This window comes from Zingiber officinale, chromosome 1B (genome assembly GCF_018446385.1).
Source record: "Zingiber officinale cultivar Zhangliang chromosome 1B, Zo_v1.1, whole genome shotgun sequence".
Taxonomy (NCBI): domain Eukaryota; kingdom Viridiplantae; phylum Streptophyta; class Magnoliopsida; order Zingiberales; family Zingiberaceae; genus Zingiber; species Zingiber officinale.
The window spans coordinates 85820600-85842979 of record NC_055986.1 but is presented as its reverse complement, the minus strand read 5'-3'; positions in this window follow the sequence as shown (position 1 = coordinate 85842979).

Genomic DNA, 22380 nt, shown 5'->3' with positions numbered 1-22380 from the left:
ATTTTAATTAATAAATAAATAAAAATTATCTTAACAAATAAATAAATAATTTAATTAAATTAAAATTATCTAAATAAAAAAAATAAAAATTATCTTAACAAATAAATAATTAATTAAATTAAATTTAAATTATCTAAATAAAAAAATAAAAATTATCTTAACAAATAAATAATTAATTAAATTAAGTTAAAATTATTTTAATAAATAAAAATTATCTTAACAAATAAATTTAAAGGAATATAATTCTAAATTAAAACTTTAAAAACAAGTTAAAAGGAAAATCAATAATGGAGGCTCCAGAATAGCTGGCACCTCCAAAAGGAATTTACCCGACAGGGTAACCAAATGCAACCTACCCGACAGAGTAATTAGGGCTAGAATAAAAAGGGCAAAGCTTAACTTGACCCATGGTACTGGTGAAGTATTGGATGATAGTATGTTAGGGAAACTTAGTCTATGCATATCTAGGAAGATATGGTTTCGACCTGATGCATTTGGCTAAGTGGAACTGACCGAAGCTACCCTTTATGAATCCTAACTAGTTAGACCAAGGTTTTGTACTAAGTTCAGTGGATAGGACTATTTGGAAAACCTCGAAGGCATGGTTACTTTAATGATGTCTATGTGACTCACCATAACCCAGAAGTTTATCCAAGAAATGCATATTTGTTGAGCCCAAAGCTAAACCTGATTCTAACATAAAGTTAAAGCAAACCCTATAATTGAAACTAATTCATTTCACAAAATTATAGGATCCCCTGATTGAAAAATCTAGATCGGGTGAGATAACTAAGGACAAAACTTAAATAAAAAATTAAATTAAATTAAATTAAATTAAAATTTAAATTAAATTAAATTAAAAATTAAAATAAAATAAAATAAAATAAAATAAAAAATAAATAAAATAAAATAAAATTTAAATAAAAATAAAATAAAAATTAAATAAAATAAAATTTAAATTAAATTAAATTAAATCTTAATATTTTTCAAGTTTAATTAACTTAATATTTTTCAAAGTCTAATTAACTTAATATTTCTCAAAATTTAATTAACTTAATATTTTTCAAAAATTTAATTAACTTAATATTCTTTTAAAAAAAACTTAAATATTTTTCAAATTTAATTAACTTAAATATTTTTCAAATTTAATTAACTTAAATATTTTAAAATTTAATTAACTTAAATATTTTTAAAATTTAATTAACTTAATGTTTTTTAAAATTTAATTAACTTAAAACTCTTTCAAAATTAATTAACCTAAAGTATATATAAAAAAAAAATGTGGCGCCTATCTGAGCCACCTCCCACACAAGGGAGGCCCCCTCGACAGCGGCGGGAATAATCCCGCTGACTTTGTCTAATGCGCCTCGGATCATCTCCGAGGCGCCTCAAATAGGATGTCTAAGGCGCCTTAGAACACGTATAAGGCGCCTTCAACCTAAGTTTTTTACCACGAACAGAAAGATTTCTGTTAGTCTTTTGCTGAAAGTTCCCACGAGTTTCCCGTGCGATCTCTACTCAAATCCATCAGCCAAGGCGCCTTCAAGCCAACTCTTCCCTTTCTACACCTAGCAATGCCTCCTAGGTATACTCTAAACTACTCTTAATCATCTCCTACATGATTTTAGTGCTAGTTTTTGCTATTTTTATTGTATATTTTCAAAAATAGGAATCGTCACAATGTTGATCCTACTCCGGCTAGAACCCCATCCATGGACCTCATATTCCCCTCAGAACAACATAGATTAACTTTGCTAGATACACATTTGAAACCATCAAACCTTGGTATCTAAGAAAGGCATTTTTTTTATCAGTTTTGTAACCCATCAGTCCAGATGATAGAGTACTACCAACTGGGTAGATTGGTTTACTACAGTAATGCAGTAAATCATGATTTGTGTGCACAGTTCTATCATAACCTCGAGCAGGTTGATGATAGTACATATTCTACCAGAGTTGGTGGGACAGACATCCAGTTTACCCCCTCACTCATCCTGTTAGTTAGAGCCCTAGAGCCAATCATTTGATGATTGTATTATGGACTTGTTGTATCATATTCTTATATATAAATAAAGATATTTGTTTTTGGTTATTATACTTACTTGTATTGGTGTCAAATAAACTAAGTATAATAGCGTCCTTGAGTAGAAGGTTCTCACCTATATCAATTGGTTAGTTGAACCGATAGTGAGATGATATAGGGAACACTACTCTTAATCATTTCTATTCGAGTATTAACATTCAGGGACAATGTTAATGCAATAAGACTAGCATGTAGGTCAACTCGATGACTTGATCTCACAAGTCATGGATATAGAGATATTAAGTTGACACATGGGTATGCATTGGAGAATGTATACTGAATGACCCGCCATGAGAAAGTATCATGGATCATTATATGAGTGTCATATACTTTCTCATATGGCTATTAGTATGACTACTAGTCCTTGGACCTGAAGTCACCATGGATCCCTACATAAGGAGTTATGTATTTTGGTTTCGTCAAACGTCACCCGTAACTGGGTGGACTATAAAGGCGATTACTGGGTATGTATCGAATTATGCAGAGGGATGTGAGTGATGTAGATAAGATCTATCCCTCCTATATGACGGGAGCGACATCGGTATTCTTGATAGAGTGAGACCACGAAGTGTATGGCCATGCCCAAATGAGTCAATATGAGATATTGAGCTCATTTGATTTAGTGAGTCTACTTGGAGATCAAGATTTAGATTAGTCAGAGGATGACACGGTCTATGCCTCACATTGATCAATCTAGATGTCTAGGATAGAAGGACACTTGTCATATATTGTGAGGAGTCACAATTAGTAGTCACAAGGTGATGTTGGATCTCAACATTCTTGTAACTTGGGTAGTAATGATGTGTTGCTAGATACCGCTCATTACTTATGCTCCTAAATGGATTTAGGGGCATTGCCAACGTTACAAGAACCTATAGGGTCACACACTAAGGACAATTAGATGGAGATTAGGTTCATATGATGAACCAAGAGGATTAGATTCATGTGATGAATCAAATTGGATTAAGAGTAATCCTAATTGGGCTAATTGAGTTGGACTCAAGTTGATTCATGTGTTCAATGAGTCTAATTTAGATTATGACTCATTGAATCAATTTAATTAAATGAATTAGATTCATTATATTAAATTGGCTTGAATTAAATGGTTGGATTAGATCAACCATGAGAAAGATTAAGTCAAGTTTGACTTGACTTGAGAGGAAGAGGAAGAGTCAAGTTTGACTTGACTATTTGCCACCTCATTTGTGAGTTGGCATTAGGAGGACTAATGATGATGTGCCGCATCATCAAAGCTAGCACATGTGTGTGCCACATCATGGAGGTTACAAACCCCATTTCCATTTAATGTGGCCGGTCACATTAATTGTAAAGGAGTTACAATTGTGGCCGGCCACTCAAAATGAAAGGGAATGAATTTTTCATTCAATGGTATTCATTCTATCCTCTTCCTCCTAGAGCTCTTGCTTCTCTCCCTCTCCTCCTCTTGCCGTGACTGATCAAGGGTGCTAGCTCACCTTTGTTTAGTTTTTCTCCACCCATTTGTTCGTGTGGATACTTCTAGAGGATCGTACGCTTGACGATCTCGAGATCTGGCACTTCCTTGGACTAGCGGGATTCGTAAAGGGCACGCATCAAGGGTAAAAAGGTATTCTCCTTGTAAATCTAGTTTAGAACTAAGTCTAAGAAACTTGTACTCATATTTTTGTTTTATTTTACTTCGTACGGATCCTGTGGCTTGGGGTTTCGGGGTTTTCGCGACGCGAAAAAGTCATTTTCGCGGCCCGAAAAACCCAACACATCCATACTAGTTTAGAGCTTAGGGCATCTACATGTCCCTTTCTATGCTACCCTAGTAGGGATTTGCCATTTGGCATTCCATACTCCCATATTACAGTAGATACCATCTATATGTACTTTTTCGGGGAGGAGAGACCACTTGGCTTGACTGAGTTCAAGTCAATCTCTCTTAGGGTTCAGGACTATGTTATGTATAGAGTCCTGATAGCTTGTATCTTGCCGATCTCATCTCGGGACATCCCAAAGCGACCCTGGCATTCATTCCTTTTGTATGCCTTGTGTCACCGTTTAGACATAGACATAGCATCACATATGTTCCAGAACATTATTTATGTATCTAGTACAGTCACATCCCATGTAGTCCATATGCCTTACTGTCATGTTTTGACCTTCATCTTTTCGACCCTTAGGATAGACACGACCAGAGGGACAGTTATCCCTCTTACCCTATATGACGAGTTTGGGCAGCACAACCTTAAATTAGCCTGTGTTCACGTCACCGCTGAGGGGATTCTAGCCTGGAGGGATCGACAACAACCAGCTGCTGCTCCGATTGATCCAGAGGCTATGGATGCACCATCCGGCATTGTCCCGGGTGAGGGAGAGGAGTGGCCCGACTTCTTAACCGAGGAGTTTTTCGGAGATCCATTACCTTCCACCTCCGCCGGGTCTTCGACTTCGGCACCACTCTCCGTTGAGGACAGACTCGCTCGTCTCGAGGTTCAGTCCATTCAGATGCGACGGGTTGTTCTAGATAGACATCGCTCCCTCCGATCCGAGATAGCTGCCCGATTTGCCTCTCTCCGGGATGAGATACGTCCGCAGGGACAGCCTGCACCCGAGCAACCCCTTGCACCACCTCCAGCTGACGACTCTCCAACTAATGATCATACTCTTTGACGCTATCGTTTCATCCATTGTACTTTGGATTTTGGACACAGACACTTTCATTTCCTAGTCTAGTTGAACTTGTACTTGTGTTTGAAAGAAACTTAGAACGGCGTGAGATACATAGGGTACAACCTGGACTCCAGAATGCTTATTTCTGTGCATCATAGTGAGTCTGGGCGTTAAAAACTAACTTTACATTAATTAAGTTAAATGATCCAGCCCTAGTTAAATCTAACTGGATTACTAACTTAACTTGAGTAACCATGTGAAAACTGTTTCCCTCTAGGTATTCAGCCAGTAACTAAAGGTTAGACAGTTGGTTAAGGATAGTAAAATTTCAGGTTGACTCATGCTTGCACTTTAGGGCTCTGATACCTCACTAAAGGAAATTGGTTAATTTGAAATCCATTTAACTTGACTCATGCTTGGTCATTAGATTCTTAATTAATTGCTCCTCCTTTGCCGTTAATTTAAAATTCTTTATTATGACTTCCATAGTCATCTTTAAAATTATCTAAGTCAAATCAAAAGATCTTTTTTCCTCCAACTTAACTAACAATTTTCCAAAATATTCTGTTCAATCATTTTACAAAAAATCTCAGTTTATTTTTTTTTGCCTTTAAGAATTATTCGAAAAGCTTTTCGAAATTAATGTCTTTTAAAGGCGTTAAAAATTTTTAACGAAGTATTTTTTCAAAGTCTTAAATAATTTTTTTAGCTAAATTAGTTACAAAACGTAGTTTTCTTAAAACCAACTTCTTGCTTAAAATAATTCTTAGGCTTTAATTTGTTTATTTCAAAGAACTTACAAGAAATATTGTCTTAAAGTGTTTCAAAATATAATTTTGTAAACTGAAAATGTAAGTTGTTAAAAGAACTTAGTCCTTTCTTGTTGTCTTTTTACTATAGTTCTCCATACAACAATTTTTTGACATATGGCAAAGGGGGAGATTAAGATAAATTCAAATTCAAATTATTCAAAATTCATATTAAGGATAAGAGAAAGAGAGCTTTTTCTAAGGGGGAGACTTAGACATTGCCTTAGACATTTAGCTTGCTTATGTTCTTACTTGAACTTTTTATTTAAAAAGCTTGCTTATGTTTATTGATACATTCGTTTACTTTTATTTGTTTTCCTTAACTTTGAATTTAAGTTGCCATAATAAAAAATGAGGAGATTGTTGGTGCGGAAAGCATCCACAATCGAACCAGTGTTTTGATAATGGCAAAGGATTCAAAGTTAAAGTTATGTTGTGATCTAACAGTCTGAATGAGCTTGCAGGAAAGACCTAAGTGTACTTAGGCAAAAGTCCTAACTGAGGTTAGGCAGGTGGAAAACCCTAGGGGTGGTAACCCTAGGTCATAGGGGGTGGTAACCCTATACGAAAAGTCTTGGTGGGTCGAGGGCTTCAGGCAAAAAGTCCTAGGGGGTGGTAACCCTAGGTGGAAAGTCCTGGTGTCGCAAACCAGGTGAAAGACTGGACAGGTCGGGGAGCGGGCGTCCGGCAGAAAGTCCGGAAATATCGAGCACTGAGCAAAAGTCTAGTCGATATGGAGGATCGTACTGGCAATAGGTAACTCTCCTGAGAGGAGTAGGTGAGAACGCATTCCCCGCAGAGGGAATAGTAGGTGTCGGGTCGACCTAGGATTTCCGGTTGGAAATCTGAAGTCAGACCCAGGATAGTCCGAAGACTATCAATATTTTATTTACCATGTCTATTGTGTGCTAACTTTGTTTTGCAGGGTATGTGTTTGAGACTAACACATTTTGCAGGAACAAAGGAGCAACTTTCACCTCGGATGAACAATGTCTGAGGCGCCTCCATGGAGCTTGGAGGCGCCTCAGGTGCAAGCCGAAGCCAGTTGTGCAGAGGAGCTGAAGACGCCTTTATGGGGGCTGAAGGCACCTTGGATCACTGCTCGAAGGCGCATTGGAGTGGCATTGAAGGCGCCTTCACGTGGATAATGAGCAGTGGTCAAAACTTGATCGACAGCGATCGAAGCGGGATAAAACTTAGGGTCTAAGGAACTTTGGAGCTTGATGGAGGCTCCTTGAACACCCTTTATAAGGGAGTCTCGACCAGCAGCTCAATATATTAACTTCCGAGCAATCCTTACACTCAAGCTGCTAACGAGATGATCCCGAAGTGCTGCAACATCATACCGACAATCCCGAGCTTCAGATTTGATACTCTTGTTGTCGGTACTACTTTTTCTTTATAGTTTAAATTATAATTAGTTTGTAATAACTTTTCGAGCTTATTGTTGTTGCCCACCGGAAGCGATCAACAATCACGGGCCTTGGAGTAGGAGTCGCCACAGGCTCCGAACCAAGTAACTCCTCGTGTCTTTGTGTGTGATTGTTATTTTAATTTCCGCTACAGTTATTACTCAAGTTTTGCGATTCCGAAATGAGTGAAAGCCATGAGCGCTATTCACCCCCCCTCTAGCACTTCTCGATCCAACAACTTCTTCTTCTTCTAGTTCAAATGATTCATGCTTAGAAGAAGAAAATAGGGGCTTAAGGGAAAAGGTAGAACACCTCACCAAAGCCCTTAGAAAATTTAAAATTGGCTCAAATACCCTAAACATGATTATTGGGAACCAAAGGGCAAGTTTTAAGAAAAATGGGTTAGGATACAATAAACCCCACAATGAAAAGACTTATCATTGTCTACTTGCTAAGGGACAATCAAAAACTAAGACCATAGATAGAAAATGGATCCCTAAGGAATACTTGGTTAACCCAATTATAAAGAACCTCTATTGGGTGTCAAAGTCAATTCTCAAGGGTTAGAGGATTTTAGGTCAAGTCAACCATGGAAATCATAATTTAAATCCTTGAAAAATGGTTGACTTGAGACCTTAAGGGGGGAGAATATTTGGTTAGCCTTGATAGAAATTCATGATCAAAAGGGCTAAGTAGAGGTTACCTTTATCTCAAAATGATTTGCATTGTTTTCTAACTATAAATGTGAGATACTAGGATGATACAAATAACTCACTTATGCTTATGGCATTTTGATGAATTATGAAATGTATCAAATATTTAGTGATCATAGACCAACTATGGGGAAAGAAAATATTTAATTAATGGACATCTTGCCCATAGATCATAGTTGGACATTTTAAATGTTTTAAAAACTATTTTATATTTTTTTTACTGTGGTATAGTTATTTTGAAACATATGAATTCAAAACAAGGTTTCAAATTGATACAAACTTAAGTGATTTTCAAGGTGTTTAAGTTTTTCTCAAAACTTTAAAAATATGATGAATTTTCATGGAAGCATATTTTTTCTTATTAAAGAACATTATAAGAAATATGGGTTCAAAATTTCATTATTTTTTGAATTTTTAAGAATTTTTTATGCATTTTTGAAGTTGGCTTCTGAATGCTAAAATTCGGATTGGTTTGTGCCAGTCGACTGCGACAGTTAGCAGTCGACTGGTAGCTATTTTTCAGCACTATCAAGAGTTGGTTTTGGGTATTTTTATGTCCACTTTGATACCTTGGTATATGTACTTGTTTGGTACGATTTTTAATGGCGTCAAAGGAGGAGAAATGGGAAGGTTTAAGTTATTATGTGTAAAACTTGAAAATTAAGATTGAGAGTATATGTTAAGGGGGAGCTTGGGTATTATCCTTCATGTTTACATATTGCTTTTAATTTTCAATGTTATTATTTATGCCTAACTTAAATATATTGCCAGACATCAAAAAGGGGAAGATTGTTGGTGCAATCGACCCAAGTTTGATCGGTACGATCATAGTTTTGATGTGTGTGTCAAAGAGTTTAAGTTAGACTTTCATATGTGTTTGATATATGTGTTTGAGTCTTGCAGGACTTGGTGAAATACACATGAGGAGCTTGGTGCAGCTAAGCTTGGGAAGCTCATCCTAGGGCTAGGATCCTTGAGTCGGTGAAGGATGGTGTGGAAGGCATCCGAGGGACCTCCAGACGAGGAGCAACAGAGTGGAGCCGAGGGAAGTGGATTTCAAGGCAACGTGAAGGATGGCACGGAGAGGAGCCGTGGGCTCGGGTTCATCTGAGGGACGAAGGTCGAGGAAGAGGACTTTAAGGGCGACTCCAGAGAGAATAAGTGTGTATGTACAGTCTTTGCAGTCGACTGTTAGTTTTAGCAGTCGACTGCACCAGCCGACTGCTACTTTTATCAGTCGACTGCATCAGTCGACTGCTAGTTTTACAAGTCAACTGCACCAGTCGACTGTTATTTTTAGCAGTCGACTGGCTGTGAATAGAAACATTATGTTCGCTCAGCAAACAGCTACCAATCAACTGGTAAATGACCGTTGACAGACCGTTGGTGCTGCAAAGTAGCCGTTGGCTACCTCCAACGGTAGCACCAGTCGACTAATGGTTTTGCCAGTCGACTGATGCCGAGATGAGTTGATATGATGATCAACTCTCTCGTCTTATTTAAGGGAAGCTTTGGGGGCATGAAGGAGGTTACTCATGCTTGTTGAATAACTCCTAGTCTTTGCCCAAAGCTTCCAAGCCATACTCTCTTCCTCCTAAACCTAAGTTCATCTTGTAAGAGGAAGAGAGCCTTTGTGAGAGGTTGTACTCCACCGAGAAGGAGTAAGCTCTAGCCAGAGATTACCGGGGATTGATCAACCGAAGGTTCAAGGGTTCGTCCACCTCAAGGACACGTCGTGGAGTAGGAGCAAGCAATCTCCAAACCACGTAAAGAAATTATGTTAGCGTTTGTATTCTTGCTTATCTTTATTGCTTTAGTTTTTGTATTTCCTCTTGCGTAAACTAACCTTGAAGAAAAGAAATCGAGTTGGGGTGACCTAGCTATCCAACCCCCCTTCAAGCCGGCCACCGATCCCTTACAGTACTTACTTTGTACTTGGTCCACATGTTAAGCGTAATAAATTAGCCTCTCGGTCTACTCTCTGTATCTTTTGGGTTTTGGTGTTACTTAAAAAGGATATCGTTACTTTAATCCTGTTAGTCAAAAATTATATGTCTCTCGACATGTTGTATTTCTTGAGCATATTCTATTCTTTTCTATTCCATCTAGTTCGCTTAATATGACAAAGTCAGATCTACTTTGTATTGATCCTTCAATACTGACACTGAGGAAGTTTCATCCACAGGTCCTACTGGTAGCTCAACTGACTCTGGTACTTTGGTTCCTGAGATATCTGCTCCACATGTTATTTCTTCTACCACTATCCAATCATCTCTTGAGATTGTGGATGATCCTTCTCTCCACCGTCGTCAATTCACTCGTGTTCGTAAGTCTACTAAATTACCAGATTTTGTGTACTCATGTTATTCTCATTCTTTTGCTTCATTTGTTGCATCTATTGATTATCTTTCTGAGCTTATATCCTATAGAGAAGCTGTTTGTAATCCACTTTGGCAGAGTGGTATGGCTGAAGAACTAACTACTTTGCATCAAACTCATACATGGGATTTGGTTCCGTTGCCACCAGAAAATACACTATTAGTTCTCGTTGGGTATATAAGATCAAAACTAAATTTGATGGATCTATTGAGTGATACAAAGCTCGTCTTGTTGCTAAAGGTTATTCTCAGAAGTATGATATGGATTATAAGGAAACATTTGCTCCCATTGTAAAAATGACGACTGTTCACACTCTGATTACAGTTGTTTCTGTTTGTCGATGAAGAATATCTCGGATGGATGTCAAGAATGCATTTCTAAATGGTGATCTTCATGAAGAAGTTTATATGACACCTCCTCCTGGTATTTCACACCAACCCGGTGAAGTTTGTAGGCATTGTAAAGTACTTTATGGTCTCAAACAAGCACCTCGTGCTTGGTTTGAGAAGTTCTCTACAGTGATTACTTCGCTTGGTTTTCATCCTAGGAATCATGATTCAACATTATTTGTTAGATGTACAAATGTAGGTCATATTCTTTTATCACTATATGTTGATGACATGATTATTACTGGTGATGATTATGATGAAATTGCTTTCCTGAAGTCTGGGTTGGCTCGTCGTTTGCTATGAAAGACTTGGGTATACTACGCTACTTTCTGGGCATTGAGGTTACTTATTTCTCGAAATGTTATCTTTTATCCCAGTCAAAGTATATATCTGATATGTTTGAGCGTGCTCGTCTTACTGATATCTATATGATGGATCACCTTTGTCAGATCCTAATTTGTATAGAACTATTATTAGAAGCTTGGTTTATCTCACTGTGACTCGTCCAGATATTGCGTATGCTGCTCATGTCGTTAGTGAATTTGTCGCTACACCAACTGCAGTTCATTGGGTTGTTGTTCTTCATATTCTCAGATATCTTCGGGGCACTCAATTTCAAAGCCATTTATTTCCTTCTACTTTATCTCTTGAACTGCGTGCATACTCTGATGCGGATTGGGCTGGTGATTCTACGGATCGTAAATCTATCACTGGTTTCTGCATTTTCTTGGTGATTCCCTTATTTCTTGGATAATCAGAGTGCTATTCAAATTACACGTAATTTAGTTTTTTATGAGCGGACGAAATATATTGAAATTGATTGTCACGTTACTCGTCACCATCTTCAGATTAACACCTTCACATTGCCTTTTGTTCCTTCAAAATTACAGATTGCTGATATATTTACCAAGTCACATTCTGTTTTACGCTTTCGTTTCTTATCTGATAAACTCTCAATGCTTCTAACTGTAGCATCGTAAGTTTGAGGGGGAATGTTAGATTATATATATTTATTTGTTTATTGCTTTTAGAGCAATTTGGTTTTTTTTCCTTTTATATTTAGAGTTTAGGGTTTCTTAACTAAACTATATAAAGACCTTATTGTTAGTTAGAGCCCTAGAGCCAATCATTTGATGATTGTATGGACTCATGTATATTATATTCTTGTATATTAATAAAGGCATTTGTTTGGTTATTATACTTATTTATATTAGTGCCAAATAGACTAAGTATAATAGCGTCCTTGAGTAGAAGGTTCATACCTATATCAATCGATTAGTTGAATCGATAGTGAGATGATATAGGGAACACTACTCTAAATCATTCCTAGTCGAGTATTAGCATTCAGGGACAATGTTAATACAATAAGACTAGCATGTAGGTCAGCTCGATGACTTGATCTCACAAGTCATGGATATAGAGATATCAAGCTGACACATGGGTATGCATTAGAGAATGTATACTGAATGACCCGCCATGAGAAAGTATCATGGATCGTTATATGAGTGTCATATACTTTCTCATGTGGCTATTAGTATGACTATTAGTCCTTAGACCTGAAGTCACCATGGATCCCTACATAAGGAGTTATGTACTTTAGTTTCATCAAACGTCACCCGTAATCGGGTGGACTATAAAGGCGATTACTGGGTATGTAACAAATTATGTGGAGGGATGTGAGTGATGTAGATGGAATCTATCCCTCCCATATGACGGGAGCGACATCGGTATTCTTGATAGAGTGAGACCACTAAGTGCATGGTCATGCCCAAATGAGTCAACATTAGATGTTGAGCTCATTTGATCGAGTGAGTCTACTTGGAGTTCAAGATTTAGATTGATTAGAGGATGACACGGTCTATGCCTCATATTGATCAATCTAGATGTCTAGGATAGAAGGACACTTGTCATTATTTTGTGAGTAGTCACAATTGGTAGTCACAAGGTGATGTCGGATCTCGACATTCTTGTAACTTGGGTAGTAATGATGTGTTGCTAGATACCGCTCATTACTTATGCTCCTAAATGGGTTTAGGGCATTGCCAACGTTACAAGAACCTATAGGGTCACACACTTAGGACAATTAGATGGAGATTTGGTTCATATGATGAACCAAGAGGATTAGATTCATTTGATGAATCATATTGGATTAAGTGTAATCCAAATTGGGCTAATTGAGTTGGACTCAAGTTGATTCATGTATTTAATGAGTCTAATTTAGATTATGACTCATTAAATCAACTTAATTTAATGAATTAGATTCATTATATTAAGTTGGCTTGAATCATATGGTTGGATTAGATCAACCATGAGAGAGATTTGATCAAATTTGACTTGATTTGAGAGGAAGAGAAAAAGTCATGTTTGACTTGACTTTTTGCCACATCACTAGTGAGTTGGCAAGATGTGGACCAATAGGATTGCTCCACATCATCAATGTGTGCCACCTCATGGAGGTTACAAGCCTCCATAGCATTTAATGTGGCCGGCCCACATTAAATGAGGAGGTTACACTAGTTGCCATGTCATTTAGTGAGGTGGCAAGATGTGGACCAATAGTGTTGATCCACATCATCCTAGAGTGCCACCTCATGGGGGTTACAACTCTTAATGATTTCATATTAATTGCAATTAATGCAATTAATTTGGTGGTTTTACCATGGAGAGTGGCCGGCCACTTTGTTGGTGAATGAGAATTTGATTTTTGATTCATGTGGTGCATCTTCTTCCTCCTTCCTCTCAAGCTCTCCCTCTCCCTCTCCCTCTCCCTCTCCTCCCTTGGCCGAACCACATAGGTGCTAGCACACCTTGGTTTTTGGTCATCTCCATCTAGTGTGTCCGTGTGGATACTTCTAGAGGACCGGCGCTTGACGGTCTTGAGATCCGGCATCATTCGGACGAGCGGGAACGCGAAGGGCATCGCATCAAAGGTATAAATGGTTTATCCTTATGTAGATCTACTGTAGATTAAAGTTTTCAAACTCGTACTCGTATTTTCGTTCGGTTTTACCTTGCACGAGATCCGTGGCTTGGGCGATTCGGGGTTTCCGTGACGCGAAAAGCGGTTTTCGCGGTCCGAAAAACCCAACACTTATACTTTGTATTTCCTATTATCAATTTTGGATTCAATAATATGACTAGTTTTTTATTTTTCTTAATTTCTACACATCTAACAATTTTCGATAGCGTTGGATGGACTTAAACTTGTAAAATTTTGAAAAATAATTAATAGTTTTCAATTTAATCTCGAAGATATCGGTTCGACTTTATGAAAATTTCTTACCGATCACTAAGATAATTCAGGAAGCGCGAATGACTCGTCACTCTGTAGCCAGCATTCTAGGGTTGTCTTCCCTAGCGGTGGTATACTGAAAATACTAATTTTTTTTCTATATACTATGTACCATACTGAAATATTTGATATACACAAAAATTCTATCGATATCATACTGAATTTACTATATACCAAATTTTCAGTATAGTAAATTTTCAATATGATTAAATTTCATACCGTTTAGTGTAAAATTTCAGTATCTGTACAGAATATTAAAAATTTTGATATAAAAGTTATACCGATACCGATACAAAAAATTAACATGGTATTATACTATATCAAAATTTTTAATATACTATTAAATCAGTATACTTTAATATATTTTAGTATGATATATATAATATATTAAAATTTTAATATTTTTTTCATCCCTACTATTTTTATATTTTATGGAGAAAACTAATGTGTCATAGCTAGAAATAAACTTTTTAACTTTGGGTCCATGTGGCATTTTGGATACAACTATCGTAGCTAGAAAGTGAATAGTATGAGTGGCCCAAGTGTGAATACTATGCATGTGTGAAAGTGAAAGCCACATAAATAATAGTATGTATGAATGTAACATCCAACTTTATAATCTTAATGGAACACATTTTTCATCTCTCAAACACAAAATCACTCTATTCTATTGTAGTTTATTTGTATAATCACTCGAGATAATGCTCCAATAACCTTTGCAGGAATAAGTTGTCAACAACTAATAAGTAATGTCAAGGGCAGAGTCAGATACAGTCCTACGTGGATTGTAACTCGGATGCTTGACGACGATGAGAAAAAAAAATGTCAATTTTACTGTAGAAAAAAAGGAAAAAATGAAAGAGAAAGCGAAGACTAGTCCGGGCGTCGACGTCGATGTGGCCCACAGCCCTAGTAGATCATCCGAGCTGGCTCCACTATTGAGTAATGTATTGGATAAAAATTAAAAAAGGTCTTCTAAATTATATAAATTATCAAAAGGCATATATATATATTTATACGGTGTATGGTCGTGGGGTCAGTAAGATGATATGATTAGGAGTCAAGATCACAGGAGGTCAGAAGGCAAGCCCGTAGAGGTCAGAAGTCAAGCCTACGTGGAGGTCAGAAGTCAAGCTTACGTGGAAGTCAGAAGTCTAACCTCCGTGGAAGTCAAAAGTCAAGCTTGCGTGGCTGGGGTCAAAGTCCCAGCTGACAGGGCAGTCAAAGGATAGGATTCCAAGTTGAGCCAGATCCAGCCATGATAGCAATCAAGAAAGGGGTCCACAGGACAAATACAACTAATGAGAAGGCCCACAGGCCAAGTAAGGGCGCAGAAGGAAGGGCCTCGGGCGAAACACAGTGGGCCAGGATACAGACCTGGCGTACGGGTCGGGACGTACAAGCTATGGATAATGGTAGACAGGTGCAGGTCGGGAAATAGACCTGGCGTATAGGTCGGGACGTACAAGCCATGGATGACAGTAGACAAGTGCAGGTCGGGAAATAGACCTGGCGTACATGTCAGGACGTACAAGCCATGGATGACAGTAGACAGGTACAGGTCGGGAAATAGACCTGGCGTATAGGTCGGGACGTACAAGTCATGGATGACAGTAGACATAAGCAGGTCGGGAAATAGACCTGACGTATATGTCGGGACGTACAAGTCATGGATGACAGTAGACATAAGCAGGTCAGGAAATAGACCTGGCGTATAGGTCGGGAAGAACAAGCCATGGATGACAGTAGACATAAGCAGGTCTGGAAATAAACCCGGCGTATAGGTCGGGACGTACACACCATGGATAACAGCGGACAGAAGCAGGTTAGGATACAGACCGGTCGTGTAGGTCGGAACGTACAAGCCATGGATAGCAGCGGATCGAAGCAGGTCGGGATGTGGATCTAGCACCAGGCACTACAGGACAAACAAGCCAGGGAATCGTAACTGCTCGTCAGAGAATGTCAGAGAATAATCAGTGTGTCAGGGAATATGCTAGCAGTCGGAGCTCATTCCCCCTTTGGTTCTGTCGCCAACCTATCAGGAGAAGCCACGTGTCATTCACCACCAGACAAAGCCTGACAGCCGACATTCCCTGACACCCGCCAGGTCCCAGAAACATCTGTTGCAGTATAAAAAGGGATGCATTGTCCCTTATGCAGGTACACTCATTCCTCAATTCTCACTAGTCTTTACTTTTCGTCTTTTCTCTGTGTTTTCTGGGGAAAAAAGTACCTGACTTGAGCATTGGAGGGCTTGACCCGTGGACTTTTCCCCTGGTTTCTGGTCTCTAACGACTGGTGGATTCGTCTAAGTGTGCGCAGAGCCGTAGTGTCATCATCCAGATCATCTTCCCTCGTCATTTGCCTGTGCGCGCCTTTCCTAGGGGTGCCAGGTAGATCAGAAGCCGCAGCGACTTTCCGTCAACTTCCAGTACACCGAGGCCGGCCTTCATCCGACTCAGGTTCTATATGGGATCAAATTTGGCGCCATCTGTGGGAACATAATCACCTGTTCCGGAATGTGAAGATGGAGGAGTCTGGCCGTATCAATGTCACCATGACCGCTGGAGAATACGAACTCTTCAAGGAGGCCAAGAGGCGAGCAGCCTCCGAGAAGCAAGCGACTGTCTCGCGGTCGTGCCAAGCTCCTATTGAAGCTTCCAAGGAGCTCATCCATGTTTCAGATCGGGGTTCTAAGAGAAAACAGTCTGAGGGGTTCCCTCAGGTTCCTTATCGCGAGCCTGGCGTGGGGTATTATCAGCCAGAGCCCCATGACCTCAGCCTTAAGAAAGAACAACCTCAAGTCTCCATGGATGAAAGTTCCTTGCCTAGAGATTCGAAGAAAGGGAAGGCTCTCATCATACCGGAAGTGTTCCCAGAAGACTCGGATGAGAGAGTACCATTCTCGGCCAGGATCTTGAATGAAAGATTGCTTAAGGGCTACAGGGCCCCATCGATCGGGGAGTATGACAGGAGCAAAGACTCGGAAGAGCATTTACGCAAGTTTAAAAATGCAACCCTGTTGCACCAGTACAGTGATGCTGTCAAGTGTTGAGTTTTCTTCAATACTCTAGCTGGTTCGACACTAAAATGGTTTGATGGGTTACCACAAGGATCCATCACCTATTTTTTGGACTTCAAGACGACCTTCCTGCGTCGTTTTTCTAGTAGTAAAATATATCAGAAGACAGATCACTGTCTTTTCGCTCTTAAGCAAGGGTCGACCGAGACCTTAAGAAGTTATATCAACCGCTTCAATCAAGTGGCCCAGGATGTCCCCACCGCCACTTCGGAGATTCTGATGAGCGTCTTTTCTCATGGATTAGGAGAGGGAGAATTCTTCAGAGATCTCATAAAAAATCTCGCTCGGAATTTTGATGAGATGGTGTAAAAAGCTGCCTGCTACATTAAAGTAGAAGAAGCACAGGCGGCTCGAAGGAAGGCTGAAAGACCACCTCCTTCTACCAATAAGCCGGAAAGAAGGGTGCCTTAACCACCTCCTCAACCTCTGCCGCGCGCTCGAGAAGCCAGACCTACTTCCATCCCGGGCCGGAGATCAGACCAACCCCCCGAGTCGCAGCCATGCATGCCCCCCGACCTGGACCGTGAACACTCGGTACTGCACCTATCATCGATCTCGTACTCATGATACTAATCATTGTTTCCAGTTTGCTCGGGACTACAAGCGGGCCGCAGAGTTAAGCTTACCGCCACCCGAGCTAGCCCCTCAAGTAATCAAGATGATGGAAGAGCAACGATCCGCGACTGGACAGGCCGGGCAACCCCGCCCCGACCTAGCAGGACCCAGTACTCATCAACCTGGTCGGGGGAAAGAGCCAGAAGGAGGGCGAGAAGCTGAGAATTGAGGCAATGCTGCCGTCCGAGAGATTGGCATGATCTCTGAAGGGCCAACTGATAGAGATTCGGGGAGAGCATGCAAGTCACATGTGCGTCGCTTTGAGGTTCACACTGTTGGATGCAGCCAGGAGCAGGCTTCTGGCCCTGTTATCAGCTTCGGGCCGACAGACCTGGAAGGTCTGGAGCTGCCTCATGACGATGCCCTTATCATCAAAGCCATCATCGCCAATAGCCGAGTGGCTCGGGTTTTCATTGACACCGGGAGCTCGGTCAATATTCTGTTCAGAACTGCATTCGAGGAGATGCAGATTGATGCCACTGAACTCCAGCCTATAACTACGTCTCTATATGGTTTTACAGGCAATGAGGTGAAGTCAATGGGTTAGATTAAGCTGGTCATATCTTTGGGCACCGAACCATTAGTGCGCACAAGGAGGAGCACTTTTTTAGTGGTGGACTCCCCCTCCTCTTATAATGTCATCTTGGGAAGGCTCGTCCTGCATGAATTTAGGGCTCCTGTTTCGACCTTCCATCAAAAAATTAAATTTCCCATTGGCGAGCAGGTCGGGGAAGTTAAAGGGGAGCAGAAGGTCTCTCGTCGATGCTATATTGATATGGTCCGGGTGGAGGCTCGGAAAAATCAAAGGATGCAAGATGGGGGCGTCCATGTTGTTCAAGAAGAGCCTTTGTCTATGGCTGAAGAACCCATTCCTTGGGAGGAGGTGCAACTATACGCTGAACGACCTGAAAGTCTGATTCGCTTGGCAAGCGACCTTCCTTCTCCTCTCAAGGAAGAGTTTGTCCAATTCTTGATCCGTAACCGGGATGTCTTCGCCTGGTCTACTGAGGAGTTACCTAGGGTCAAGCCTGAGGTAGCGGAGCATAAGTTACATCTATTACCAGATTCCCGACCGGTCAAGCAAAAGAAAAGAAACTTCTCAACCGACTAGAATAAAATAATCAGAGCTGAGGTGGATCAGCTCAGGAAGGCATGCCATGTTCGAGAAGTGCAGTTTCCATCTTGGCTCTCTAATGTAGTCTTAGTGAAGAAGCCCAACAATAAGTGGAGAGTATGCATAGATTTCCGAGACCTCAACCAAGCTAGTCCCAAGGATTGCTATCCTCTGCCCCGGATTGATCAGATGGTGGACTCAACTGCCGGTTGCCAGAGGATCTGCATGCTGGATGCCTACCAGGGTACCATCAGATACCTTTAGCGGTGGAGGACTAGGAAAAGGTTAACTTCATTACGACTGATGGTACCTTCTATTATACTGTCATGCCTTTCGGTCTCAGGAACGCAGGAGCCACATACCAAAGAATGATGGACAAAATCTTCCGGGAGCAGATCGGGTGCAATGTGGAGGTTTATGTAGATGATATACTTATTAAGTCTCCTGTGGCTGTGAATATGATCAAGGATGTGAAGGAAACCTGTCAGACTCTCTGACAATATGGGCTGAAACTGAATCCGTTGAAATGCTTGTTTGGAGCTAAGGGAGGAAAGTTCCTGGGCTACTTAGTGACCGAGTGGGGAATAGAAGCTAATCCAGAAAAAGTTCGGGCATTACGTGACATGCAACCTCCCCAGAATTTGAAGGAAACACAGAAGCTGGTCGACAGAATAACAACCCTGTCAAGATTCATTTTCAGATCTGCAGACCGGGCCGCTCCTTTCTTTAAAGTGCTCAGGAAGGCCTCCAAGTTCCAATGGGATGAAGAATGTACCCGAGCTTTTGAGGAGCTGAAGAAGTATTTGGAGGCTCTGCCATCTTTATTCAAGCCAGTTGTTGGAGAACCCTTATGGGTCTACTTATCCGCCACCCCTAAGGTCGTAGGGGCGGTGCTTGTTAAAGAACATGACAATGTACAATGACCAGTGTATTTCTTCAGTCATCTATTAAAAGGGGTCGAGTCTCGATACACGACCCTCGAGAAGTTGGTTTATGGATTGGTCCTTATGGTTCGGCGGTTAAGACCTTACTTCTTAGCACATCCTATCACAGTTCTGACCAATAGCACCATGGGAAGAGCCTTGACTAATGTAGAAGTTACAGGTCGGCTTATCAAATGGGAGATGGAGTTAGGGGAATATGACATACAATACCAGTCTCGCACAGCCATTAAGGCACAGGCCTTGACAGATTTCTTAACAGAAATTCATTAGACCAACTCTAAAGAAACCTGGAAGGTCTCTGTGGACAGATCGACAACTCATCAAGGAAGTGGGGTCGGGGTCTTATTTATATCTCCCCAAGGGGATATACTCCAATTGGTTGTCCGATTGAATTTTTGAGTCACCAACAAAGAGGCAGAATACGAGACTTTGTTGGCAGGATTGCAAGCAGCCCGGCACGTAGGGGCAGCACGGGTAATCATTTATTCAGATTCCGAACTAGTAACTCAGCAAATAGCCGACAACTTTATGATAAATTGTAATAAATTACAAGTATACCGGGAAACTTATGAGAAGATGAAAGAGGAATTTACAGAAATCACAGTAACTAAGATCCCCAAGGCGGAGAATGAGAAGGAAGATGAGCTAGCAAAGATGGCCAGTTCCTTAACCACTTGGTTGTTGGACCGGTCAATGACACAAACCTTCCTTATAGCTCAGATAGATCTGTAAAATAATAGAGAAGCATCTATTGATTGGCGGGCGCCCATGATCAGCTATCTTAGGCAGGGTATCTTACCGGCCGACCCAGAAGAATCACGGCTGGTCAGGAAGCAAGCCCATGCTTATGTCATGATCGGGGATCAGCTCTACAAGAGGTCCTTCTCTAGACCCTTACTCAAATGCTTGGGTATGGAGGAGGCAGCTCAAGCCTTGCGAGAAATACATCTGGGATGCTGTGACAATCATGTAGGCGGTCGGACATTATCTCGCAAGGTACTCCTGGCCGGGTATTTCTGGCCTACTTTACAGAGGGATGCTCACAAGCTGGTAAATACCTGCCTGTCCTGCCAGAAACATCAAAATTTAACACATCGACAAACGACTCTGCTGAGAACATCTATAGTCTCGTGTCCTTTTGATCAATGGAGCATGGATATTATGGGATCATTTCTGATGGCTCCGGGTCAGAGACGTTTCTTATTGGTGGCGGTAGATTATTTCTCTAAGTGGGTGGAAGCAGAGGCCCTGGTTAGGATCACAGAAGATGTCGTCATCCAATTTCTATGGAAGAACATCCTTTGCAGGTTCGGTATTCCGCACAAAATGGTGTCAGACAACGGAAGGCAATTTCAAGGGCAAAAAATTCAGGCCTGGTGCAAGGGGTTTGACATAACGCAGGCCTTCACTTCAATGGCATACCCACAAAGTAATGGTCAGACCAAGGTGGTCAACCAAGAAATAGTACGAGGTCTGAAGGTTAAGCTGGATCATGTGGGAGGTAACTGGGTAGAGGAGCTGTCAAGCATCCTATAGGCTTATTGTACAACACCTCAAGAAAGTACAGGTATGGCACCATTCCATCTGGTTTTTGGCAATGAAGCGGTAGTACCCATAGAAATTGGAGTGCCATCAGTCAGGAGGACATTATAAGATGAAGGAAACACAGAGCGGCGGTTGGCTGAACTGGATCTCATTAGTGAAACTCGTGACAGGATGACAGCTCGGCTAGAGGCCTATTGACAAAGAATGAGTCAAAATTATAATAGAAGAGTGATTCCTCGATTCTTTGGGGAAGGGGATCTGATCTGAAAGCAAATTAAGCTTGTAGGAGATGTGTCCAAGTTAGCACCGCAGTTGGATGAGCCTTACAAAGTTATCAAGATATTGTCGTCCGGAGCTTATTATTTACAGGATAATCAGGGTAAAAGGTTAGATCGACCTTGGAGTGCTAACTACTTGAGGCCTTACCGAGTTTAAAGAGTCATATAAAGAAGAAGAAACCGGGCTAACAAATGTTTGACAGGTCGGGATAACAGGCCGGGGCCAAAAGTAGATCGGATAGGGCGATAAGAGGATATGTTAAAGCGGAAATTGTATATCCTAATATTTCTTTAGACAAACTAAGAAATTTTAACAAAGTAAGCCTTAAAGTGCCAGAGTAAAAATAATGAAGTAATTCACAAGAAGTTGTTAAGTCATTATACATAAGCAGTTAGTGATAATCATTTGAAAGGAGCAAAAATGTCATCCGGGATCTCTTTAAGGATCCGGTCAAGATCTAAAAACTCAGTGGGAGGAGCTGATTTTAAGTAGCCCTGTTTGTAAAGTTGTCGCAGAGCCCCAGCCACACCATATACAACAGAGGTAGAGAAACGTTGTCCTGCTTGTGTACAAAACACGGGAGAATGCAGGTACAGGTCACGACTCTGTTTACAGCGATCATTCTCCCCTTCCTTATAAATAGTCAGGGCTGTAGATACTCCTTCAGCTGTAGTTCGGGCCTGAGCCAGTTCAATCCGGGATGCCAGAAGCTCTGCCGCTTGAGACGTTAATTGGGCCGCCTGGGATTTTAGTTTCTTATCCTGCTCCTGTGCTAAGGTTTCGGTGACACATAGCTTCTGGGTCAGTTGGTCAATGGCTCGTTGATGCAACAAAGCTTGTTGATCCATGCGTTGCTGGTGCACGGTATCGACCTGACTTTTTTCTTCTTGGAGGCCTTTAAGTTTTTTGTTAGCCAGCGCCAAAGATACTTCCAAACTGTTCTTCCTTTTGGTTAGATCCTTTATTTCGGCTCTCATCTCATGACTAGCCTGCGCAGGGTCCTTTAATTGAAGCTCCAGTTCTGTTACCATATCTCGCATCACCTTATTTTGATGATGAACAA